The sequence below is a fragment of the Aedes aegypti genome, chromosome 1 (assembly GCF_002204515.2).
Source record: "Aedes aegypti strain LVP_AGWG chromosome 1, AaegL5.0 Primary Assembly, whole genome shotgun sequence".
NCBI lineage: Eukaryota > Metazoa > Arthropoda > Insecta > Diptera > Culicidae > Aedes > Aedes aegypti.
Genome location: NC_035107.1, coordinates 161,466,576 through 161,493,110, shown reverse-complemented (window position 1 = coordinate 161,493,110; position 26,535 = coordinate 161,466,576). Strand labels below are relative to the sequence as shown.

The following is a 26,535-nucleotide window of genomic DNA, read 5'->3' as shown; positions in this document are numbered from 1 at the left end:
TAACATTGTTTAAGTCGGCTAGGAGAAGTAGTTTGCCTAGGCTACTTCTGCTACACGTGTGGTGCTATATGCACAGGCCCCTCCGAAAAAATACCGTAAGGTGGTTCCGGGGAGATAAGGGTCTGAGGCCAAGGGTAAGGTCCATGCACTGTTCACCACTTGAGCAATTTTAAAAGAATTGCTCAAGCACAGTGCATAGGCTGGTTTTAGCGGGTCGTCGTTGGTGCGTCATCCCCGCATTCCCTGAGTTACCTTCTCAGGGGATCTGTTTGCAGATTTTCCCCTTGAAAAAAAAAACAAAAAAAAAAATGAAAACAGTTACCTAGTTATTTATTTAGTTTTATGATGCCTTTCTATTTTATCGAAAAGGCTGGATTCTGAGGAAAACTTGTCTTTGTTTTGCATTGAAATTGTCCCAGCAATACCCCAGAAAACAGTAAATCCTAAAGTTGGTCAGAATGGAACAATCTACTGGCGAAATATAAGGCAAGATTCATGGGCAAACTACGAATTATATAGTCGACATCCGCCAGGTGTAACAGAAATGGCGCAAATACAATCGACCCTATTCATCCATTTTGAATCAGCTTTCGATACAACTGATTGAGATCAGCTATAGCTCGTGGTTTAGGCTCAGAATTGTGTTAGGAATTCTTTCCTGTCAGTAAATCTTATAACTTTTCATCATCTTTTAACCATTAGTTCGCTGATACTTTCGCAAGTGAACATTTTCAGTAATATATTGTTGTTATTAAAGCACTGCTTGAAAAGCAATAATATGGCAGAAGTTTCCTCTCAAGTTCTTAAAGAATTCTTCGAGTAAAGATTTTTTTTCTGTTACTGCTCGAGAAATTCTTACGAAAATTTTAGAAGGAATTTTAAATTTCGGAAAATATATTAATCGTTCGAAACAATAGACAACATTGATTTTTGGGTTTTTGGCCGCCTTCCGTCAAGGGTTAGTATCTGGTGTCATGTACCACATTTTTTTTATTTTTAAGAAACATAATTTTGACGGGTAGAAGTATAGGATAGATTCTGATAACGAACAAAAATTAAAAAAAAAAGCGAATTGCGAAAAAGAGATCAGGAACTTTGCTAAGAACTACAGCACATTAGCATTCATTGTGAAAGTGAACTTGGGAGACCTAAACAATTTGATGGACTTCAGAAAAAACTGAACAACTTAAAGCTTTACGAAACTGCCAGCTCAAGTGCGAAGCTATGCATCGATTTACGAAAGAGCAAAATTCAATTAATATCTTAAATGCTAGAGAAAGGTTGATTTCGGATTCAATAAAAAAACATCCATTATAATTGATCCAATTTTATTCAACAACCCAAAATCAATATTATAAGCAGTTTTCACATTGTCGGATTTCAGCAGTTTAAATTAATTTGTACGACGCAACGATTTCTATACAAATAACTTTCATTCACATAATCAGTAACATCTCCTGCGTGGATTTCAATGTGTTATAACAATTTGTTCCATTCATTACTTCATGTGCTTGGGTTCCTTTTAAAGAAAACAAAAAAAATAACTTCGGAAAGGAATACAAAAAATGTAGTTGAACATTGAAATAAAATTAATTTAACGAACACATTCATTTTCACGATATTCATTGGTCATTGAAGATCAATTTATTCTACTAATTTCGACAATATTGATTAAGGTTATTTGTTTGCGTTTCTTCTACGTTCATTTTTTATCCTCAGTTAGTTGTCATTCGCTTATTTTTCTTCTCATCTGTAATTTGTATCAAAGATAGCAAGCTTCTAGTTCCAATATATAATTTATTCTTGTTTTTTCTCTACTAACCATTCGTTCTCTACTGATTACATAGCTTAGCGTTACGTGTTATTTTAATTTATTCATTTAGCTTACTTATATGTACAAAATGTGATTAAAACAACGTTTTTCCTTAAAGGTTTAACCTAGTAATTTCATTCTTGCAAAATCGAAGAACCCTCTAGTGACGCTTTCAAAAAACGATCTTCTATAACAATGATTGTTCAACTATGTCCTTTGTTAAGAAGGAAAGCTGACATTTGCTTGCCTTGTTTCATTTTGGTAACTATATTTACATTTGTTGATGATATTTTACCTATTTACAAAAAGAAATTGCTGCGCACGCTGCCGGTTAATTTGACTTGCATGCCGACCTATTTAAAAGGTCTCTGTTACTGCTTCGAAAAGATTATAGCATATAATGAAATTCATACAAGATTCTTTAAATGGCACTGGTTATCCTAGAACGTAAAGCAGAACCCCAAACTATACATATCATGTAGTTGTAGATATTCCTTACTCAAGTTGCAAATTGTGCTTTTCCCCAGAAACAAAATGATAATTTTACGCACAATTCATAGATGGCGTACAAAATTGAGCAAAAAAGCTTACAGGATGCTGGCACACCCAATACTTCACCAACGAAGTGGGCGATGGAAATAGGGTTTGCGCAATTGCTATTCACAGCATGAATTTCCGCCGCCCACGGAGTGGCATTGAGAAGGATGTGCCAACATTTATTGACCACCAGTTGCATGTGTTGTTCTAGTTAATGCCGGTGGTGTGTTTGAAGGAAGAAATAAGCACCAAGTTTTTTTTGTTCACCGAGCATTAGCCATAATATCACTACCTATTTTAGTTTCCACTAAATTTATGCTTACTGTATTGTTTCCTCCTAGCAAAAAAGTTAACAAACTGATTATAAGTGTATTCGTTTAGCTTGGTCGTCAAACAAGGCTATTGTTGAAGAAGATAATAAACTTAACATTTACTGTACAGACCTGCTTGGCTCGATTTAAACTTAAAAGAAACAGCTTGGCTTACTAACTTTTTCGTCTTATCAATGAGTCCTTACTGTAAAATTTGATGTCAGGTGATCATTATTTATGCTAAAACATAATGCTTGCATGCTATATTATTTGTATTTTTAGATCGATGAAAAACTATTGCCCATTAATATGTTTATGACCATGTACGAGTGAAGATGACATCCTCTTGGACTGTGTTATGTACTGTGATATAGTCCTGGGTTATAAGTATCCATTTATGTTATGCCAAAATCGATGAACTTTCGGTGCTCCAACGAGTGTCATTATCCTTGCTGCACCACACTAGGATTTCGGTTGTGTTTCTCATATTATTTCCATCTGTTGTAGACTATTGAAGCGTACTTCTCAACTTTTTTGTAATCTTTTGATTCACGTCGGAGTGTTCTGAAAAAAAAAAAAACGAATAGTTTATTACAAAGCTGCATTATTTTTGACATTATATTAAAATAGAAACTCAATCGTTTACATGAGAAAACATAATCATGCCATTGACTTTTTTGTTTGAAAGTTTTTTGTCGGACTTTGTTTGACTTTGATCCTTCGACCTTTTCGCTTGCTCCTGCGGAGGCAGGCGATGAGAGCAGGATCAAACTTGTCGCGCGTCTTTCGCGTAGTGGAATGAAAAGCGCCGCAGGTCGTTAGCAGTGTTTGATCTATTGATCGCGTCGCTTGCTCTGGCGTTTGCGAGTGATGAACACTTGTTCAGCGAACAATGCGATTATCGAATTGTATCGCGAATCCAGTTAGGCGTGGATCGCATCATCGGTGACTCCCAGATCTGTACCTTATTCCACTAACCCAATATCCTTTCCATAACAACGGTGGAGATGCAGAGGTATACTCGGTCTCTAATAACAACGGTTGTCTAACTAACATTCCTTCCCTTTTTCCAATGACCGTAAGGACACGGCCGGTGCCGTTATTGACTTTTAAAATTTGAGCTCTCGATTTGTGCATATTGATTTGTCTCAATTTTGCAAATAAACGCCTATTTTTGAGTGTATTACAATAAACTCTGTTTTAGGCAAATGTATGATTTTAATAAAGTGCGCATGTTTCTACAAGCATAACTTAATGGCTGGTAAAAAGGATTGCTGTCACTAAAGTATCGATCATTTGTATAAAAGTCAGTGAACTTATTCCCACACTAGTTTCGAACTCTTGCGGATAGAGAAGGCTGAAGGTTATTTGGTGACTTAAGCAGTGTTGACCAGACTCATTTCCCCGAAATTCGAATTGTGAAGCCACGAACTGTTACAACTGTGCGTTGTATTCCTGAAATGGAGGGGGAGGTGGTTGGGCTTGAGTGTCGCACATGAGATCCGACAGTTTCGATCTCGGTGGGCCGCAATTCAAGTTTCGATGAAATGATTCGCACTCACTCACTCACTCATTTCATTTCACCGAAACTCGAATTGCGGCTCTCTGGGATCAAAACTGATCGATTTTGTGTGCAGTACTCAAGCTCAACCATCCGCTTTTCCATCTCAGGAGGATAGAGCATGGTTGTAGTAGTTCGTGGCTTCGTAGTTCGGAAAATGTCATTTTCGGGGAAATGAGTCTAAGCAACACTGGACTTAAGTAGACGAAATTGTTTGTATGCCTCATAATGTTTCTGGTATTTTTTATGGATTTCCTGAACCTCCGTGAGGGGGGAGTCACGGTCTTTTGTCCATAGAAAAAAAAATTAAAATTTGTATCGGCCGTGTATTTTTGACAGATTTCCCTCCTCCCATGGATGACACTCTCAGTGGCGTACCCACGGGGAGAGTTTTTGGGGTTAAAACCCCCTCAGAGCCATTTTAGTATAAAACCACATGAAAATCGAAAAAAATCCGCTGCCCTGCCTGTAACAGCACATTTTGATCTTAATCAAACATAATTCATTTCCAAAGACTTTTCGCTTCATGTCACTTTTTCACTCTCGCCATCTCTGAGGAATCCATCTGTGAGGAAACAATGAGTATTGATAATCCAGAGACGGTGGGTTTGATTACTAGACCAGAAGGAGTTCTTTACACGTGTAAAAGTTTTTCGTCCTCCCGTTTATAGTGGCGACCATTAACACACACAAATTGCTGGATTAGTTCCAAATAATTTAAATCAAGTTATATTAGAAAAATCCAAATCTTATATTTGAGATTTTTGTGTTTCGGTGAATTGGCAGGTATTATGATTTAATCGTTTCTCACTGCAAATCTTAAACGCGTATTGTGAATGCGATTTTGCTGTGGCTGAAGTGATTGAGATTTGATGATCAAAACTTGACAACAGTGGGAAGGAATTTAAAATTTTACCATAAAGAACAATTTTTCAAATTGTTGTAAACCTTTTGTTTAGCGTTGCAAGAAAAATGTTGCGTGCATATTTTGTAACGATCATTTGTCTCGAATTTGTTAAAATAAGATCTGTACAATGCTTGTAGCAGGTGTTCAAGCAATAAGTAGCGTCCTTTTTAGATTTTATGGATGATACAATCTTTAGATTCGATTTTTCCACTTGTCTGAAGTACCTTAATTCATTAAAAAGCACTTGGTCCAGTCTGACTTAAGTCCTTTCATTCTGCAGTATGTTCAATTAGGCAACATCAAAAAAATACTGTTGGGAATGTAGAATACCCTATGGAAATTGTCTTCTTGTAGGTGTATTCCCCGGTTCAGCGTGTTTTTAATTTTAAAACAACTCAAAAACTAAATGACTTGTAAGAGTTTGACCTTTATATTCGGCTCCAGAGGCCATGTTTTAAATAAGTAACGACATTTTCAATATTAACGATTGCTATTGACATGGGTGATCAATATTACCCGCCCACATCATCCGAAAATCATTTGAAATATTTTTTTATTATACTCAAATCTTTCAAGAACCAAATACAGTAAATAGTCACGAGCAGTGGGAACCAGTACTTGTTTGAAAAATATAAAACCTGCAACATTCGCATTTCCAAACGAAATATTTAAGAAATATAAAAAAAAACTGATCAGTTTTACCCCGGATTACGGTACTTTCTTCTTCTTATTGACACTAACGTCCTCACTGGGACAGAGCCTGCTTCTCAGCTTAGTGTTCTTATGAGCATTTCCACAGTTATTAACTGAGAATTTTAGTCAAACTTAAGTGCCACTTTCGCATTCGTATATCGAAAAAAAAATATAATAATATATATAGTAAATAAAAAAAATATATAGATTTTTTGCACTTTTAGCAAAGCTAGAAACTTTCACCTAACCCAGCTATCTGGGGATCAATGTCACTCACATTTTGGGGCCGACCACACGCCTGAGGCATGTGAGAATTTTTCGATGGATGCTGCTGTGTTTTGTTGGTGTGCTTGACTCCATTTTTCTGCTCGTTATGTTCTACTGGCGGACCGGTTGGATGCCGAGGTCGGTCTTGCGATTCCGGTTGAGGGGTAACTTCCGGTTCGCAAGCGCCACGATGACCCAAAGCCAGCGGTTCGTCGTGATCGATACTACTCGGCTTAGTTCCCGACGGTGAAGCTAGCCTACTCCGATAGAGAGTACCTCGACGGAGGAATATCTCCAGAAACCGGTAACGTTACGCGTTGTTCATACTCCGTTGTTGGCCGGTAGAGTGCCGAAGTCGGCCCAGAGATTCCGGTTGGAGGATGGCTTCCAATTCACTGGCGCTAGCCCCCGACGGTGGATCTATCTTACTCCGACGAAGATTTCCCCGGCGGAAGATCTTCCGAACCGATGCTATCCGGGCAGATGCCGAGATCGATGCTGCGATTCCGGTGGAAGGAAACTTCCGGTTCACAGGCGCCCCGACGATCATTTGCCGGTGCTGTTACGCGATCTACTCAACTAGTCCCCGACGGTAAACTTAGCCTACTCCGAAGCTGGCCGGGCAAATGCCGAGGTCGGTCCTGCGATTCCGGTGGAGTGAAACTTCCGGTTCACAGGCGTCCCGACGACCATTTTCCGGTGCTGTTTCGCGATCTACTCAGCTAGTCCCCGGCGGAGGATCTAGCCTACTCCGACTCGATGGTGGTCGGCCAAGTGTCAGGGTCGGTTCTGCAATTCCGGTTGGAGGGTGACTATTTCGGAGGCATTCCATTCTTGCTGCCATTTAGCCAGCGAACGATTTCTTGCCAACTTCCTCGCCTGCCTAATTTCTCTTCGCTGATAGCAGTCGATGTCTTCGGACAGGATGATGCAGATCGGGATCAACCCCGCGATTACGCATGCCGCCTCCGACGATATAGTCCTGTACGCGCTCACCACTCGCATGGCGATGAGTCGGAACGTGCTGTTTAACTTATCCCGATTCCGCTTGGTCTGTAATGCCGCGCCCCAGGCTGGCGCACCGTATCTTAGTAGCGATGTTGATACGACAGCCAGAAGACGCCTCTTACTGCTTCTAGGACCACCTATGTTGGGCATAAGTCTTGTGAGCGCATTTTTCGGTTTCGCCGCCTTCTCGCATGCATAATCGACGTGACTGTTGAAGTTCAGCCGATCGTCTAGCATTACGCCCATGTGTTTCAACTTTCGCTGTGATGCTATGGCATGCCTCCCAACAGTAATGTCACCGTGCATGACTGCTTTGCAGTTGCTAACTAGTAGCACCTCCGTTTTGTGGTGGACTATCTTTAGCTTAACTCCCTCCATACAATCTTCGACTAGACTAATTGCCTCCGTTGCACTATGTTTAAATTTCTCGATTTCATGCGCTTTTTGAATAGCGCCCAAACCGTTGATTTTAGCAATATGGTTTGTTCGGAGAAATTTCTTGGTATATTAAAGCGCAACTTTTGACGAAAAAAGTTTTGTGATCAATCCACCTAGCAGTGAGATAGAAAAACTATTTTTCCAAAACATTGAGATAGACATATGGTGTCTTCGGCAAAGTTGTAGAATTGGTTATTTGAAACAACTTTGTCGAAGACACGATTTTTCTATCTCTTTTACTTTTTGTTGTACGTGAATGGCCCCTAAAAATCATATTTTTCATCATAACTTTTTTCCAAGGTTTTTAATATTTTTTGTGTTTTGTACAAAGTTGTTTGTCATAGAGAAACCCGTGTTTTTGCTGAACATATCATCCCCTATCTTTTGAAGTAACAAAGTTATTCATGTATTACTCTTTTTCCAAGGGGTAGTTTAGACCTCTATAAATGGCTTCGGCGCAAAATGGCGCAGACAACTCTTGCAAATCATGAAAGAACCACATCTCCCCTTTCGGCTGTTGATAAAAACTTTTGTCTATATGCGTCTTCGCATGGGTTTTTACTATCAAACAAATAAGCCTTATTAAAACGAATTCGACTGATAATTCTCTTATTTTAGGAGATAGAGAGGTGCGATGTTCAGCATAAACACGCGTTTTAAGATGTTTAACAACTTTCTAGAAGACATGAAAAATGTTAAAAATCTTGTAAAAGAGTTACGAATTTTTTAACATAAAGTACACAAATTTGTATGAAAAAACTCGATAAAAATCATTTTTGTTTAGAACTTTTTACTTAAAATAAAAACCCATGCAAAGACGCTTATAGACAAAAGTTTTTATCAACTGCCGAAAGGGGAGATGTGGTTCTTTCATGATTTGCAAGAGTTGTCTGCGCCATTTTGCGCCGAAGCCAGTTATAGAGGTCTAAACTACCCCTTGGAAAAAGAGTAATTCATGGATAACTTTGTTACTTCAAAATATAGGGTGATTATATGTTCAGCAAAAACACGGGTTTCTCTATGACAAACAACTTTGTAAAAAACACGAAAAATGTTAAAAATCTTGGAAAAAAGTTATGATAAAAAATATGATTTTTAGGGGCCATTCACATACAACGGCATATATCTCAAAAAATAAAAGAGATAGAAAAATCGTGTCTTCGACAAAGTTGTTTCAAATAACCAATTCTACAACTTTGCCGAAGACACCATATGTCTATCTCAATGTTTTGAAGAGATAGTTTTTCTATCTCACTGCTAGGTGGATTGATCACAAAACTTTTTTCGTCAAAAGTTGCGCTTTAATATACCAAGAAACTTCTCCGAACAAACCATATTGCTAAAATCAACGGTTTGGGCGCTATTCAAAAAGCGCATGAAATCGAGAAAATAAAACACAGTGCGTTGCCAGCATTTCTACTTCCTCCTGCGTCTCGCCTATTATCGTTAGGACGATATCATCGACCCCCTTGGGTAGCTCCAGCGATAGGACCCCGTCGTACATCGCATTCTACAGCGTTGGCCCCAATATGGAACCTTGTGGGACTCCAGCCGTTATTCTTAACTCCGTCGGGCCGGCCTCGGTTTCATACCTCAGTACACGGTTTTGGAAGTAGCTCTTCAAAATCTGGCACAAGTAGTCGGGAACCCGCATTCTGTGCAGCGCAGTGCAATGGCCTCCCAGCTGGCGCTGTTGAACTGCGTTCTTCACATCTATCGTGACCACGGCGCAGTAACGATCTCCTCTACGCTTTTGTTTCAATGCTTTCTCGGCCCTCTCGAGCACTGTCCGAATTGCGTCCACCGTCGACCTTCTGTTCCGGAATCCAAATTGCCTTTCTGATAGCCCGTTCTCGCTCTCTGTGCATTTCATCACCCTGCTGAGGATAATACGTTCCAAGAGTTTACCGAGTGTATCCAGTAAAAATATAGGCCTATATGATCCTGGATCCCCGGGCGGTTTTCCTGGCTTCGGCAACAGTACCAGTTTCTGAATTTTCCATATTTTTGGAAATTGACCTTCGTCCAAGCATTTCTGCATAACTTCCTTACCATATTACGCAAGGACCGCTGCTTTGAGTGTCACGTTGGGGATTCCGTCCGGACCCGGGGCTTTGTTCAGCTTCAGAGCTTTCACAGCTGCTATAAGCTCCTCGTAGGAGATCTGACGAGCTTCGGCATTTCCTACCTCTTCATTGCCATATGGTGTGGCCGGCCACATTGTAGGATAATGCTTTGGGAATAGACCCTCGATGATGACTCTCAGTTTGTCCGCACATGCTTCGGCCGGCGTCGACGGGCCCTTTATTTTCGCCATTATTACTCGGTAGGCATCCCCCCAAGGATTAGCATCAGCTGCTCGGCACAGCTCTTTGAAGCAGTTGGACTTGCTCAGCATAATCTCTCGTTTGAAAGCCGTTCTGGCTTGCTGGAACACAAATCTTCGCCATTCTCGGACTTCCTCGTGCCTCGCTCTCTGATATCGTCTCCTCGCTTTAAGACAAGCGGCGCGAACAGTGCAGAGTGCCTCGTTCCACCAGTATACGGGACGCCGGTTGTTTGATGGCCTCCGTTTTCTTGGCATTGTTATGTCGCCCTGACGCCCTGACCATCGCCCTTGTCAGCTCCACCGCATCGAGATCCGGGGTATCGCTGTCTGCACGAAGTGCTTCGACGAAGGCCTTCGTCTTCCACTGCTGTACGATAGTTGTGGTGCTCGGCGTTGCCGCGCAGTCCCGTCGGCCAATGGTATAGCGGATTGCCTGGTGATCGCTATGGGTATACTCCTCACTTACCCTCCAGTTCATGTTGCCGCCAGTGATAGGATACACCATATATAGTCGTATATCGTGTGGCAGTACGATAATACTGTATGCCCAGGGAAGTCAAGGATATTTCCATTACGAAAAGACCCTGGACCCACCGGGAATTGAACCCATATACCTTCAGCATGGCTTTGCTTTGTAGCCGCGGACTCTAACCACTCGGCTAAGAAGGCACCTAGTTTTATCTAAAACTATTTAAACGCTTGTTAATTTGCCTGCCAATTCGAAATGTTGTGATGGTTTATGATAGTGTCATATATTTTACGTATTTTCTTTTACTTTTTTATTAAATTATTTTTTAAAGTTGGCTATTTCATCGACTCTGTTGTACTTCCAACAGAGATTGTGAAAAATATTCAAAAGATTAGAGAAAGTTCTTGGTAGGGGCTTTCGTGATGTTCTTCTTAAATCTCCTACCAACATGCCAACGGCAGCGAAGCGTAGCGGCACATTTAAATTCAGTCATAGATTAAATTAAATACCCACCACCAATTCATCACACAAAGAGAGAAAAATTTCGACCCATCACCAACCAATCAATTTAATTCAGTCAGTGGGGGCGCAGTTAAACTTTTTCGTTTTCTCCGAGATGCTGATCGTCCTGTCACCTTGAGTAGCAGACATAATTAAATTATTATAACAACAATCTGTCGCCATAAATTTTAAATTTATCGAATTAGCGAGAGCGAAAAACGAAGAAGAAAAATTACGTGCCACTGTCACAAGGCGACCTCAAAGGAAAGATTACCCCCAGACTTTTGACTCATCGTCAAGTGGGTGGGCGTTCTGACAATGCGAAAAGTGTGATGTAACCACAGACAATACAGAGGGGGCTGGTAATCGCTCTACTTCGGTTGACTGATACCGATGGGGATGGAGACGTTGATATCCTCCCGATAGCTCAGTCAACTGACAGAAACAGTTTCACCGGGAAGGAAGTGGGCAAACAAGTTTGAATCATTTTTTATTGAATGAAAAATGCTCACACACGGTGGAACAGAAAAAAAAACTCTACTATACGAGTGTATGTGTCTCCATTGTATAAATGAAGGCAAGTGACTAGATTATATCTAGGACGAAGGTGCTATTTGATGAAACACTTAGGGGACAATGTTCCAGTATACACATTCTAAACATTTCCAGCCATCTCTCAGCAGATTTTACTCACGTTTCACGCTCAAAGTAAATGAGGATTGAATGTGTCAAATGTAAACAAACTTTTTTAGGGAATTCATACAACATGCCTGAAATATTTTGCAATACATGATCTTTCGAAACATTCCTGTGTGAAAATTTTGACAAATAATAATGTTGTTACAGAATAACAATCGAATAATGGCCATGTCTGCATAAAAAACCATTGGGTTTTTATGTCCTTAATATAATGGGTAACACAACAGTAGTTTACGGAACAAGTTGCAGAATGATAATTTTTACAGCACGAATCGTAAATTTATCCCACGAGGCTTGCCGAGTAGGATAATTATAACGAGTGCTGTAAAAATCGAGTTCTGTAACGAGTTACGTACAACATTTTTTGCAATTTAGGAGAAGACCACTTGAGGGTAGCAGAAATTATATCGGAATGCATTCACCATTATTTTACAATTTCTGAAAAATTGTTGTGTAATGATTCATTACGCAACTCAAAACAGTTGCGTAATGAGAAAGCGTTGTGTAATGAATCATTACAGCACTGATTTTAGTTGCGTAATGACTCTTCCTGCACTGCATACTTCAGTGCAGGAAAGTATGCCGTTAATGACAGATTGCCGTGATGAAAAACAGCCTATTACGATGAGAAATTGCAAAAAGTAATTCTTGAATAACTTCCAGCTAATTTCAAACAGTGAGTTCTATCAGTTTTTCTTGACCGGTGCTGCCAAATCATTTTGTGTTCAATTTTAAAATGTGGATGAAGTTCCCTGCCCTTAGGTGATGGGATTGACGGTGATTTATCAAGTGATTGCTTATTGTTGATATTGTGAAAAATTACTCTAATACTAATATATTGATCGCGAAAATAATCGTAATTTTAACTTATAAAATGTAAGCTAGTCTAATAGTTTTAAATTAAAATATAATGACATGAGTTTCAATGCTTAAATATATTTTACACTTGATTTATCACACCTTCAGCATGAGTTTAGTTACTGTCGCATGATCTAACACCAGATAACTACGCGTAATGCTGGAGGGACCGGCAGGGCTCATTACCAGTCTCTACTAACACTCAAATCACTAACAAGACTGGGAAACCAACGATCACCTTCATCAGTAGCACTATTTCTAATAGTAATATTAGTTCAATATACATAAATCTTTTTCAGTAGACCACGAGGCGCAAGAGTGGGTGCGGGTGGTCTCTGCGTCTCACAGGTCATTGAAAATTATGTTAGGTTTACTAACAATGTAGTAATTATTACCTTAGTAATACCGTAAGGTGCCGTAATTCAGCGCATCGCCTAAATCCGCATATTTGGTCCAAAATTAATCGAAATTTAAGAAAAATTTTGAAATCTGTCCATACCGCTATTTGTTTATGCTGGTAATGCATAATAATTCCAATTAAAATTGTCATTAACAATAATTTACGATTTTTGAGAAATATTCCAAAATGTTCTGAATTACGGCATTTTACGGTATTGCGTTATTTAGTAAGGTAGGTTGCAGCGGTGTTAGAGATAGTTAAGTAATGTTACTGATATATGTATAATAATTAGAAAACTGATGGCACTGTTGTTACTGAAATGTTTCATTTTGAAATATCTTTCATAATGTAATATAATATTGTTGAACAAAATGCTGTAATTAATAACTTATTTAATCCTCTACGCATTTTTGCACTACTTTGCATCTATCACACCAACACTGGCGACAATAGCGTTCTTCGGGTAGTATTTCTGTTATGTAGTAGTAACCTCTATCGTTTTTATTCTAACGATCATAACATAATTATCGTGAGCGTAGTAGTGGAAATAACATAGAAGTAGCTTTTGTATTTGTAATTAAGCTATCATGGTATTAGTTCCCTGACCTTTGGTTCAGAAAGGGGTATGGGCGCGTTCTGCCAACTCGGTCGAGGCAGATTTCTTGTGTGAACAAGTTACAACATGGACGTTCTAAAATTCCAGAATGAAGTGTTGTGCATTTGAAGATGGGATGGATTCGCGTTCGTGCTTTATTGCTGCTTATCTATAAAGTTATATGCAATAACCGACCCTTAGCTTAACTATTTAAAATTAACAGTTGCAAATATAATAATCGTTTAGAGTTTACTAACATGTCGTCGCGTTAATTTTATCATAATGATCTTTTATCTACATCCGTCGAACCATTCTGAATGGCCGTTGTGAGAATATCACCAAGAACTTCTCACATGCAATAAAGCTGGATTGTCATACATTGAAACATCAAGGTTCTCGCTCTTTTGGATTCATTTTTTGTTGTTTATCATTAGTTTCAGGGATTGTTATCGTGGGAATCCAAAGAGCGAATTTTGTATGACTTCAATGTACGCCAATACTGCCAGAAAGCATGTAATAATCACTAACATTTCTTCTCTCTTTATCCTTGTTTTCATATCTAACCCGCTTCGAGGAATAATTCATCGAAGAGGAAAGGCATCTCTTATCATGGCAGCGTAATGGCCGAGAAAACGTCGGTTTGCGGTCGCATCTCTCCATCCTCGGTTCTGCCCACGCTCGCCAAATCGATACGCACTTGATCCGCCCACCTAGCTTGCTGCACTCCACGCCTTTGTTAAGTATAAAGTTTCTGTAATCATTGAATACTAATTGAAAGGTAAATCAAATGAACTTATTATTTAACTAATAACAAATTTGTTCCACAGAGCGATTTACAAAACACCACACAAAATCCCTCCTTTCACATATCCTTAGGCAAAACACTTCACTACCGTTATATGTATGACTGATTCATGTTCTTTCGACCCTGCATCATTCATACGTGTAGGGGAAGTCTGGAGTAAAAGCAAAACTTAAAGAACCTTCTGGTCAAAGATGTTGCGTTGCCTACTTCCCAAACTCCAAAACCCCCGGTGTATTATGGAAGGTGTGAGTTTTTAAACTTATGCTGGAGACTTGGCCCCTGACCCCCTTGTACATCAATAAAATAAAATAAAATAAAAATAAAATTTTAAAATGTGGATGAAGTTGCAAATTGTTTTAATGCTTTGCTTAACACAATACTCTGAATTCGCGATTTCAAACTTTGTTTCATTATTTTTAAGAATTATTGCCATATCTGCGCATTAAACACATTAAATATTGTTAATTAGGAAATTCAATGGTAACTTAATGGGCTTTTTTATGATAATTGAGCAGTGTTGGCTTTCAGATTCAAAGTTGAATTCAAAATAGATGAACATTTTAGAGAAAACTCACGCTTGTCAAATATCTTTGCAGTTTTTAAAAAATACTCATAGTTTCTGTTCATTTTCCTTTTAACACAAACAAACCATGAATCGTTCTGCAGCATTCTCCCCTACTTTCACAAACGACGGTATTAATGAATGCTGCTCAATTCTTCTCCATCGACTCTATAAGGACGAGATAACGATGGATGAGAAATATATATAGTTGAATGCTTTTGTCACCTGAATAGGACGTCTGCGCTCATTTCAATTGAATTTCATAATGCACTCTTGGAAGAAAATGAGTAAGTTATCGTCGATCATGGTGGGCAAAATTTAACGAGCAGACTGTTTCACGTATAATTTTGTTGGCACTATAAAGCGCTATCCTTTTGATGCTTTCGACTGGTATGTTTCGCACTGGGGGATTTTTTCGGCAATGCAGTCTTAGGAGCAATTAAAACGACAAAATAGAACAAATTTTGTCGTTTTAATTGCTCCTAAGACTGCATTGCCGAACAAATCCCCCAGTGCATAAAGCGCTATGCTGCTGCTGCGAATATGCTAATATATATATCAAATCATATTTTTTTACATAACATTACGCTACGTTACATTACATTACATATTTCATCTTCGTATTTTTTATTTACATGCATCTTACACCATGTTCAATACAAGTTTGTGTTTTTGGTATATTTAAAACTTTAACTTAAACAAATTTGAACGAGTAAAAGATTTAAGCCTCATCTTTTTTTTACCTAAGCTTTGGCAACAGAAATCATGTTTTTTAATCAAAAAGACGAAATATGCCCAACACACTTAACAAAAAATTAAATTATAGTTCACGAAAAGATCGTTTCCACAATGAACCATATTGAATTCACATGTACCTTCCATGGGAACTAAGAGTCAAAAATGAGCAGTTCCCCATAACAGTTGATAATCACGGTACTGCTCGCACTCCTGGAGGTGTGACACATACACATCTCCCATCACCGGAGATCAGTGAGGGGTGAAAAGTGCTCTCGAAAAATGACATAAAAAGACTCGTAGAAGTAAGAAGACCGATTTGCGATGAAAAGTGATGCTGAAGAATGTCACCGTCACCGTTAACAACCTTGTGGCATTCCAGTTTGTCAATCTCGTCTATTCACCGCGTCCGTCATCTGGTGGTTTTCAATTGAAGCACTTCCAGCCCCACTTCCCGTGTTGTTGGAGGAAGAATGGAATGGAAACGTTTTTCAGTTAGAGTAAGGTGGGGCAAAAGTTCGACCTTAGTGGCACAATCAGGGCTGTTAAGTATCATGACCGACTTGCGACACTGATGAAACGAGTCTTCTCACCGTCACTGCACGAAACTATATTTCATGCGTTCACTTCGTCACGTCGCAAATGACGGAGCTCTCATGAAAGGAACTTTGATGTTGTTAGCTTTTAAAATTTCTATCTCATTTTAATCAATTTCGGGAAGTAAATGTGTTTCATAAGTTAAGTGGATATTCTTCCATGACTCCAGAAATATAAATAACAATCACTACAGATAATGAACTTAAAATAATCAGACGAGACGTAGCAACGGAAAAATGAAAGAGAATTTGAAAAAAAAATTCTGTCATTGTCTCGTTGTCCGAAGACAGTGAGGGAAGCGCCTATGTAAAAGTCGCACGACACTCTCTATTTATATTGACGCTTTCCAGCCCTGGGCACAATCAATGTTTCGTTTGTTTTGCTTGTGTCAAAAATATTGAATTATTTTTAGTTATACAAGTTTCAAAATTGAATGCCTTTAAGCCAAGATAGTTTTGGGAACTTGTAAATCAGAAGACACAGTGTGTTTGTTTGACAAATTGAGACATGAATTTGCGAAAAAATACGCGTTCTAGTCAGACTCGAACTCACGACTTCGTGTACGCTAGACCGGCGCTTTAACCAGCTAAGCTACAGAACACCTTATGATCCTGTGGAATAGAAAGCCAAACTGATTCCGAGTACTAACTATGAACACATCTCTTTTCGCAAATCCATGTCTCTTCCGGACCTAGATGCCAAACCCCAACACGCTCACGTTTGTATCTCCCGATCGCAAGTGAGAGCGAATTGTTTATGGATGCTGAGTTCTTACGCTCTACAGCCGCATACCTATAAGCCGAACACTTGCCGGCACGAAATTCAGTATGCGTTGAGCTCTAAGTGCGGTCGCACGCTCTACGACCAACTGTGCCAGGAGGACGCAATTCGGGATACATGTTCCATCAAATCTTGTCCACTACAGACCGTGGAGTCCACTGCATCTGCACAAAGTAATGACTACATAGGTATCGGGAGGGTTCAATTTTTTAGGGCACAGGTTTGCTTTTGGTTTAGCAAACTTTCAATATATCAAGTGTAAGGAAATAGTATATGGAAATAATTAAAGATCCACCGCCAAGTTACCATCAAGGAACAACGCACCAGTACATATAATGTCACGGTCCAGTGCAACGAACCGCGGACACTATCCGTCATAAATACGGACTCACTTAAAAAAGTATTGCAACACACAGCTGAATATTGAATCACCCTGAAAAGTGTAGCATCACCTCAAAACAGGAACATTCATGACGCTATATCTCGAGATGCTGATGATCTATAATGGTACGGTCTTCAGCAAAGTTGTTCAGCAGATCAAGGACATTTAGGAAGCAAATTGTTTGGTTCTTCATTTCACCGCTAGGCAGCGTTAGTGAGCATCTTAATCCCTCTACCGGCAGCTTCATTTTTACCGCTGAAAAAAAATTTAAAATCGTGATAACTTTTTTGTTTCTCAATATTTTTATACCATTTTTTCACAAGACCTCAAACTCTTCTAGTTTAAGAATCCGTGTTGATATTAATCATTGGTGATCTAGTTTTGAAGATGTTCCGATGTTCCTTGGGGGACCGACATTATCCATATAAAATGTCTTTGGCAGCCATTTTGTTTTGGTCAATTTATCGAATAAATAAAATAAGTACTATACAATGCCAGGTAATAAGGAGCTACTCTGAAAAAATCATACAAATCGGTTCAGTATTCTTGGAGAAATCCGAAAACTACGATATGAGGTTTTTTGAAGTTTTCAAGATCTTTATTTGTCCAGTGTGGTACCAGAAACATAAATGCTCATTACTCAAAGAGGCTGAACCAAATATCTTCGGATCCGGATGACCAATGATCAGTATCGAAACATATTCTTAAACTAGACGAGTTTTTTGAGAGCTTGTGAAAAAATGGTGCAAAAAAATCGAGAAACAAAAAAGTTATCGCGATTTGAATACTTTTTAGGGGTAAAAAAAGAAGTTGCCGGTAAAGGGGTTAAGCATGTTTTGATCCACATGAGATAGAAAGTTCGATTCTTCGGCAAAGTTGTTCAGAAAGGCAAGGACATTCGGAATAAAGACAGTTTGGTTCGCAATTTTGCTACTAGGTGGCGCATGTAAATTGAGCTTTTGAGGCGTGTACTATCTTGTGACCCACATGAGATGAAAAGTTTGAATCTTCGTCAAAGTTGTTCACAAGGTCAAGGACATCCGGATGGTAAACCGTTTGTTTAGAAATTTTGCCACTTGCTGGCGCTAGTGTGCATGTAAAATGGATTGTTCCTAACTAGTTCTATCCTGAGAGAGACTCGCGAAGAGGAAAAATATCAACGTCATATGCAGCCCAGATTCCCCTCTCACGAAACGTCAAATACAGCCCACCGTTTTTATGGCTGAAAAAGTGAAAAGTATTGTGTTCAAAGTAAACTTTTATTAAAAACCTCAGTCGGGGGAGCAGTTTTTTACAGTTGCTGATAAATCTAAGCAAAAGATTAATTATTTCTAATGTCTGCTACGTTTGTTGGCATGAAATTTCACTAAAACGGCTATTTATGATTTGATGTGATGCAAACTCAATCATTTTTTGCTGAGAGGTTCATGTGAGGTTTTGAACAGCATGCGCATAATTGGTATAAACACAAAGTGGAATAAGAAAAAACTCAGCAATCACAGAAAAAGAAGACCGTCTTCGCGAGTCTCGTCTCAGGTTCTATCTTGTGATCCAAATTAGATAGAAAGATCGAGTTGATCATGTTTGAATGAACAGTTCATACTAGTTCTATCTCATGATTTTGATAAGAAATTTTTTCGAGTTTTTTGGCAAAATTGTTCAGATGGTCAAGAAAATCTGAAAAGCAAACAGTTTAGTCCGTATTGTTCTGATTCATATTCTAGTGATTCTGGTATGATGATTTACTTCATGTGTGACCAATCAAACATCCAATTCAAATTATTTATGTCTGAACACCTTCATTCCCAAGTGATTCAAGATTGATTGATTTTATATTCAAGTGATTCATGTTGATTCATTTCATACCCAAGCGATAAATGTCTGATTCTAAAGATATTCATGTGTTTTAGGTTTGATTCAGGTTTGACCCTCCATATAAAAAAAAATCACGACAAATTCATTCCATGTTCAAGTGACTTACACACTTAAACGGTTTCGCCGAGAACCCAACAGCTGATATCTCGGTAATAATTTGACGATTCTCGGTAAAACTTTTACCGAGATCTCGGTAAACGATTACCGAATCTCGGTAACGTTCGCCGAGATCTCGGCAAAAAATTGTATTGCCAAAATCTCGGTAAAATAAGTACCGAGATTCGGCGTTAAAAATTACCGAATTCTCAGCTGTTGGGTTCTCGGCGAAAATTTTTACTGAGGTCGGTGAAATAATTTAAGTGTGTAGGACTGATGTGATTCATGTCTGATTCACATTATATTCAAGTGTTTCAGCTACGATTGACTTCATTTTCTAGAGATTCAGGGCTGATTCACTTCACATTTATGAAATTCATTCCTGAGCCACTTCAACTTTGAGTGAATCAGGTATGATTTACTTGATTTACAAGTGATTTATGTCTGATTTACTTCATATTTAAATGCTGCAAATTTCATTTGATTCATTTTTTAGTTATTTGGGTCCGATTTGCCTTATATTTAAGGAATTCAGGAATGATTTACTTCATGTAATACAGGTCTGATTTATTTCATTTTCAAGTATTTAAGTTAAGTTCAAATATTCATTCAAGTGACTCAGGTCTGTTGTTTTCATGTTCGAAATGATTTAGGCTGAAATCTTCTCATATTCGAGACTGATTCGCTTTTATATTCAAGTGTTTCAGGTCCGTTTTACTCCATTTTTATGTGATTTAGGTCAGATTTACTTCATATTCAAATGATTCAAGTCAGATTCACTTACTATTCTAGTAATAAAGGTCTGAATTACATCATATTTACATGATTCAGGTCTGATTTATTGCGAGTTTCTTCTTCTTTCTGGCATTACGTCCCAACTGGGACAGAGCCTGCTTCTCAGATTAGTGTTCTTATGAACACTTCAACAGTTATTAACTGAGAGCTTTTTTTTGCCAATTGACCATTTTTGCATGTGTATATCGTGTGGCAGGTAGGAATACATTCTATGCCCTGGGAATCGAGAAAATTCCCTTTGCGAAAAGATCCTCGACCAGCGGGAATCGAACCCACGACCCTCAGCATGATCATGCTGAATAGCTGCGCGTTTACCGCTACGGCTATCTGGGCCCCTTATTGCAAATTTAAGTTATTCATTTTTGTTAAACTCCATTTTCCAGTGATTCATGTCTTCTAATCAATTAATTACTGATTAGCTTCATTTTCTAATTGTTTGACTTCATAATTTACTTTACTTCATGAGTTCACGATTCACTTCATGTTCAAATAATTAAAGACTGATTACTTCACTTTCAAGAGATTCTGGATTCTACTTAGGATTATGGTCTGCTTAGATTATAGCAAATCATTTCTGATTCACCTCATTACTAGGTGATTCAGGTCTGACAACTCTTTAATTTCAGATCAGATTCACTTCATATTCCAGTGATTCAGTCCTGATTTACTTCATTTCCCAGTGATTCATGTCTGAATCTTTGTAGCGGCACCAAGCGGAAATTTATTGAATTAAAATGTCTGCTTTCTGGATGTCCTTGACATCCGGAGTAATATTGCCAAAAACTTCTAATTCATTAGGATCACGAGAAGAACTTGCTTAAAATGCTCATACTTACATGCTTACCAGTGTAACCTGCTGGCAGAACTATTTGTTTTCGAAGTCCTTGAATTTCAAAACAACTTTGCCGAAGATTCGAACTTTCTATCTCATGTGGGTCACAAGATAGCACATGCTTAAAAAGCTCAATTTCAAATGCTCATTAGCGCCAACTTGCTTCAAAATTACGAACCAAACTGTCTTTCTTCCGAATGTTCTTGACTTTCTGAACAAATTTATGGCAGAGAGGCTTGTTGCTTGGTTAGCACTACTGCTTATGCATCAGCCATAAGGAAAGGCGTGCTTATAATGGATGGAAGAATGGAAGTGGCAAACGGTTTTTCGCCTACTTCTGGTTCTAGCAAATTCTATGAACGTGATAAATTAAGAATGGAAGATAGAAGCAAGGGAATGATATAACTACAAAGTACTAGGAAAAGGACGGGCCTGGGATTGAACCCATGACCTTCTGCTTATGAAGCAGAAGCGATTGATATTAGACTACCAACCCCGTCAATATTTTGATCAGAAATTTGTCCAAAACATGGTTAATTGTAAATACTATACCCAAGAATATAAGATTTTAGCTAAATTGAAGTAAAACGTGATATTATGATGACATTTTTTTCACGATCAGGCGACGTTTCGCTAGATTCAAAAGTAATATGTAGGTTTTGGGCAACTGTGAAATTTTTACTTGAGGTTATGGACCTCCCCCTTGCCGATCCCCCCCCCCCCTCACCTCAAAGGATCTTTAGGGAAAGCCTAGCTACGCCATTATGTAGAAATCGCATTATATTTTATATTTATATCGATCTATGCATTGAAGGTTCGATCGAAAATCACAATCTTTACAACTAAAAACAACAAATAATCATAACTTTTCCAAATATCAATCGATTTCTATAATGTTTGTAGTGAAATTATCTTACTTGACCAGTACTCGAACCCAATGACACATTTGTTTTGAACTGAGCTAGGAAACTTTAAATGAAACTTTTGCCCCACATTGCTCTATACCCTCCATCCACCCACGTCAATTCAAGCGAAGGCTGCTCAAGTAGCCGGCGCTTGCCTTTCAAGTGTCGATAAAGAGCACGGAAAATCGGAAGCTATCAATAAGAGCTCCTGTTTCGATAATGTATCACTGTTCCTATTTATCAAAATAGGATACAACCGATGCCAGGAGACGCCACTAATGGAGCAGCATTCAAGGCGCGGTTTCCTTCATCACCATCGTTCGGGTTTCTATTGATTGAGGGAAGAACTTTGCGTCACTGGCTTGGCTGTGCAATGAAAAATAATACAAAAATATGTCACGCTACAGTCAATTTCCAAGTCAGGCAGCTAATCCTCATTTCTTTTATGCTCCTGGAAAATTAAATTTTCAAAAGCCTCCATCATCGAGACGGCAAATTGGAAGACATCCGCCGATTCTAGTCACTACGTAGAATCTACTGGATGCTGCGTTTGCAACCTTATCAGATGGAAAGCAGAACAAAGATGCCATACTTTTTTAAATTAAATAATATCCAGTTATCAGCAACGATCCAACGATGAAGCGGAAGCAGACGGTGGATGAAAACCTATCACATTTTTATCAATATTTGATTAGATTGTGACATAAAGCCGCGATTTTCCTGCGAAAGGGTAATTCGCATTGATACGATGTGAAGCTGCAAAATGAAATTTGAAATCCACAAGACAAGCCTTTTTGGATTAATATGATTACAGATTACAAAACATTTTCCATGCATTGTTGTTCAAATATCATAGCCCATCCCAAAAAAATAATAGTAATATTTGTATCTGGCTTATTCCAAAAAATTGAATACAAATCATGATCAACACCTGAAAAATCTCGATATTATTAAAAAAAACATGGGATATGCTTCCACCAGAAGCTTAATGCTTTTTTTTCGTTATCTTCAAAAACCAAATAATCGCTTCTTCAGATCGTAATAAAATTTAGCTAAATACCGAGACAATTAGGATAATTAAGCCGTATTTTTTCTTACGCTCCTACATCCAATTTAATTGTTAGTAATTGCGACAAATATATAAAAGAATATGTACGCGTAGCTCAATTGTTTTTATGAAACAGGAATAAGGACTTATGCGACACTTACAGTGACGAACCATCCATAATTTGTTTAACAAATAAATGAAACATAGCCACGATACAATGTGTGTTTTCACATTCATGAATGTTGGTAATCCATCCTCAACGTTAGTCACAAACTCGGCAGCTGGAAAGCGAAACAAAAAAACGATGATCCAGGAATCTTGTAAAATCCAAGCAACTTGCAAAAATCAGGAATCTTGAAACTTGAATACTATTAGCACATACACTCCAGTGCAAAAGTTTGGGTTCACCCCCTTAAAAACTTACGAAAGTGTTCTATTCTTATATCTGTGACTACACGTCCAATTCAAATTCTATGAGTTATTCCTATTGAAAGGCAATGAGTTATTCCTACTTCATATGTATTTTTCCAAAAACATTTTCTGAATTTTGTATACTAAATTTTTACTTAAACTTGTGAATTTTTCAAAAAACACACTGAAAATACATAAGGTACCCCGGGGCAAGTGAGAATCCGGGGTAAGTGGGACATTCCGTCATAGCTCGTTAAGGAAAAGTTTTTCAAGGGGGTATTCTTCTAGAAAGTTGAAGATACAATGATAAAGAAAGTATTTAGTACAAAAATTATTGTAATTTTTAATACCATGTGCTCCATGTAACAGTTGTCAGCTCAGCATCATTTTCAACTTGCATGATAAGTTGTGACACGTTTCACGTTCTGCATTGGCTCGCAAAAAATAATTGTGCTATAAATCGAATTACCATCGGTAAGCTACAACTTTAAGTATTGTTACAAGCTGCTTACGATAAACAGGTATTTTGTTTTCATTTCATATGAAAATTTCTATAGTCTAAATTGTTCCAAAATATCTTTATACCCGGGGTAAGTGGGACCTATCGAAACAAGCACCAGAATCAAAATTTTTCCAGACACGTTTCGAAAATTTTCGTAGAGAGAAACTCTAAAACATTTGAACGAAGGATTTCTTTAAAAAAATAAAAATTTATCTTATATTACGTTATTGTTGAATAGGGAGAAAAAATGACAAATTTGTCTAAAGTCTAAATATCTTTTTCTATTTTTATTTTTGAAATATGAATTTAAAATTGAACGAAGACAGAGATACAATTTAAAATACATCATGAGAACGATTACTTTACTATTTTTATTGAACTTGATTTAATATTTCTACCAAATTCAGTAGTTGCGGAAAATAGTTTCATTTCATTAAGTGGTTTTCCACTATGCATAACAGTAATAACAAATAATAATAAAATATTTGAAAATTCGTCAATTATTAAAAGTTTGCGTGCTACATTTCAATTGATAACTTATGAATGATATATTTTGAATGTGTTTTATACCTCTTTACGCTTTTAGTGAGGAATTTTCAGTTTAAATTTAATGCGATGTGACATAACCTTACATTTACGTTTTCTTCCTAAAACGTTACGTATTTTATGGTTGATCCCTTCTTTACATAAAATATTTTCTATTATTGCAATGGTTAACTTACTGATGTGGTTTGACGTATGAAACTGGATATGTCCCACTTGCCCTGTTTAGCGAGGTAACTGCGTCTAATGGCTCATTGCCCATATTTCTTCTAAGGTTTTCACAATTTTGAAATTATTCGATCAAAATCATGCAAATGTGACCGTGTTGTTGGATTTGCAAAATATTGACATTTTTAAATTATATTGAACAATCTGTTTGAACTATCATTTTTTTATATCCCACTTGCCCCGCGGTACCTTAGCTAATTTTCTCTGCATTGGGTCGACCAAAATGTTTAACCAATGTGTCATTGAATCGTAATTTTATATTCTATTAAAAGCGCTGACGAAATTTTGGCGAAAAAAAATTTGAGAACTATTTAAAATCAATTAAACTTTCATACAAGTCATCGTGCAAAAGTTTGAGTTCACCCCTCAGTATGGTCAATCGTGCGAAAGTTCGGGTTCATCTGAACTTTCTCAAAGACGAACATTCTATGAAATCTCGAACCAATCATGTACGCGACATTATTTGCGTTTGAAAAAGCTATGAACTATTAAAATCGGTTGAAAAATGGCAGCGATATTGACAAAAATGATTTATGCGGCTCAGGTGATCCTAAACTTTTGCTCGATGGCTTGTTTTATTGATGCTATGCAATTTTATGATTTTTCCGCCAAAATTTCGTGAGTGCTCATCAAACAATATAAGTTTATGATTCTAATGACACAATAATTTAAAATTATGGTCGATCCAAATGCTAAGGAAATTTCCCATATTTTTTCAGTGTGTTTTTTAGAAAATATCACAAACAACTTTAAGTAAAAATTTAGTATAAAAAATTCAAAAAAATGTTTTTGGAAAAATACATATGAAATAAGAATAACACATTGCCTTTCGAATGCGACACAGAGAGTTGAATTGAACGTGTAGTCACAGAGATATGGACAGAACACTTTTGTATGTTTTTTAGGAGGTGAACTCAAACTTTTACACGGCAGTGTAGGCTCGATTCTTGAAATCCTCTAAAATTTTCTCTCTGAAACTAGAAAAAATTGTCAGACGCAGAAAAAACAGTTTTTTTTTATCTTTATTAACGAGATTTTTATTCCTGGGTTAGTTCATCTCGGGGAAAAAAAAACAGTTTCTTGCTTTGTCAAGGCCTACTACAGCACTCCTATATTTGAATAATGAAAAATGCAAAAGGAAAAAAGTCAACAAAGGCAACTCCTAACTGTTTTTGTTGTTTGTTTAATTGTACTTTAACCCGAAGGTGCAGGGATTGAATCCTGAAGAAAATTGAGAGAATCTCTCACTTATCGCTCTCGGTAACAATCATAATTTGCTGCACATCGTGAGAGTCTCTTTATCATAAACTGCTACAACTCTGATCAGATCGGGGGGATGGCAGTGCAGTGACAAAACTCCTCTAAACAAAATCCAAACCTGGGCCACACCATTGCTATCGGATGTTCGGGGATTGTTTATCGTGTCAGTAAAATAAAATACCTACCCCAATGGTAAACAAGCGAGAAAAATGGATTTTATCATCGCTCTCTATTTGGTGTTCTCATTCGTTGCTCTCACTTATCAAACTTGTTACAACTTGCGATACATTGCCGATCATAGACCGCTACAGATGGGATGTTTTTCTTCGCTTGCTTTGATCGTGGTTCTTTGGTTGTAGCCCGTGAAGTGATGAATTTCAGAAATATTCTTGCAACTCCTTATATTTTTGAAAATCTGAAATGCTCCTGCTCCACAAATAATCGAACGGTGCTCCAGAACAAAGTGAGTAATGTACCAATTCATTATCCATAAAAAGCAAGAATGTTCCATGAATAGGTTGAATTGTACTGCTGAATCAATAAATTTTATAAAAAAAACATGTACACTATCTTCCTTAAGTACGGATTTACTCCACCGAGTATTGCAACACCGCTTATCAATATTGCAACAATCCAAGGAATAAAAATCTTAAGGTGCTGCAATAGAGATTTTAAACTTTTCAGGTATTTCAATACTAGATGAAGCGATTCCTTACTTTAATCGAGTAGTGTATACAAAACTATTACTTATTCGAGATTTTTTCAATCTGTTTTCGGAAAAGCTTGACTATTA

At 37.7% G+C, this 26,535-nt stretch overlaps 1 protein-coding gene across 4 annotated transcripts in view; it reads right to left on the bottom strand.

Moving 5' to 3' along the window:
• Positions 1-1,311: 1,311 nt before the first annotated feature.
• LOC5576867 (forkhead box protein O) overlaps positions 1,312-26,535 on the bottom strand; it is a 326,829-nt gene continuing 301,605 nt past the window's right edge. For all 4 annotated transcript variants that reach the window (XM_021852675.1, XM_021852671.1, XM_021852683.1 and 1 more), the window contains one exon: positions 1,312-3,225. The gene's annotated coding sequence lies outside the window, so the exon portion shown is untranslated. The remainder of the gene's footprint in view (positions 3,226-26,535) is intronic.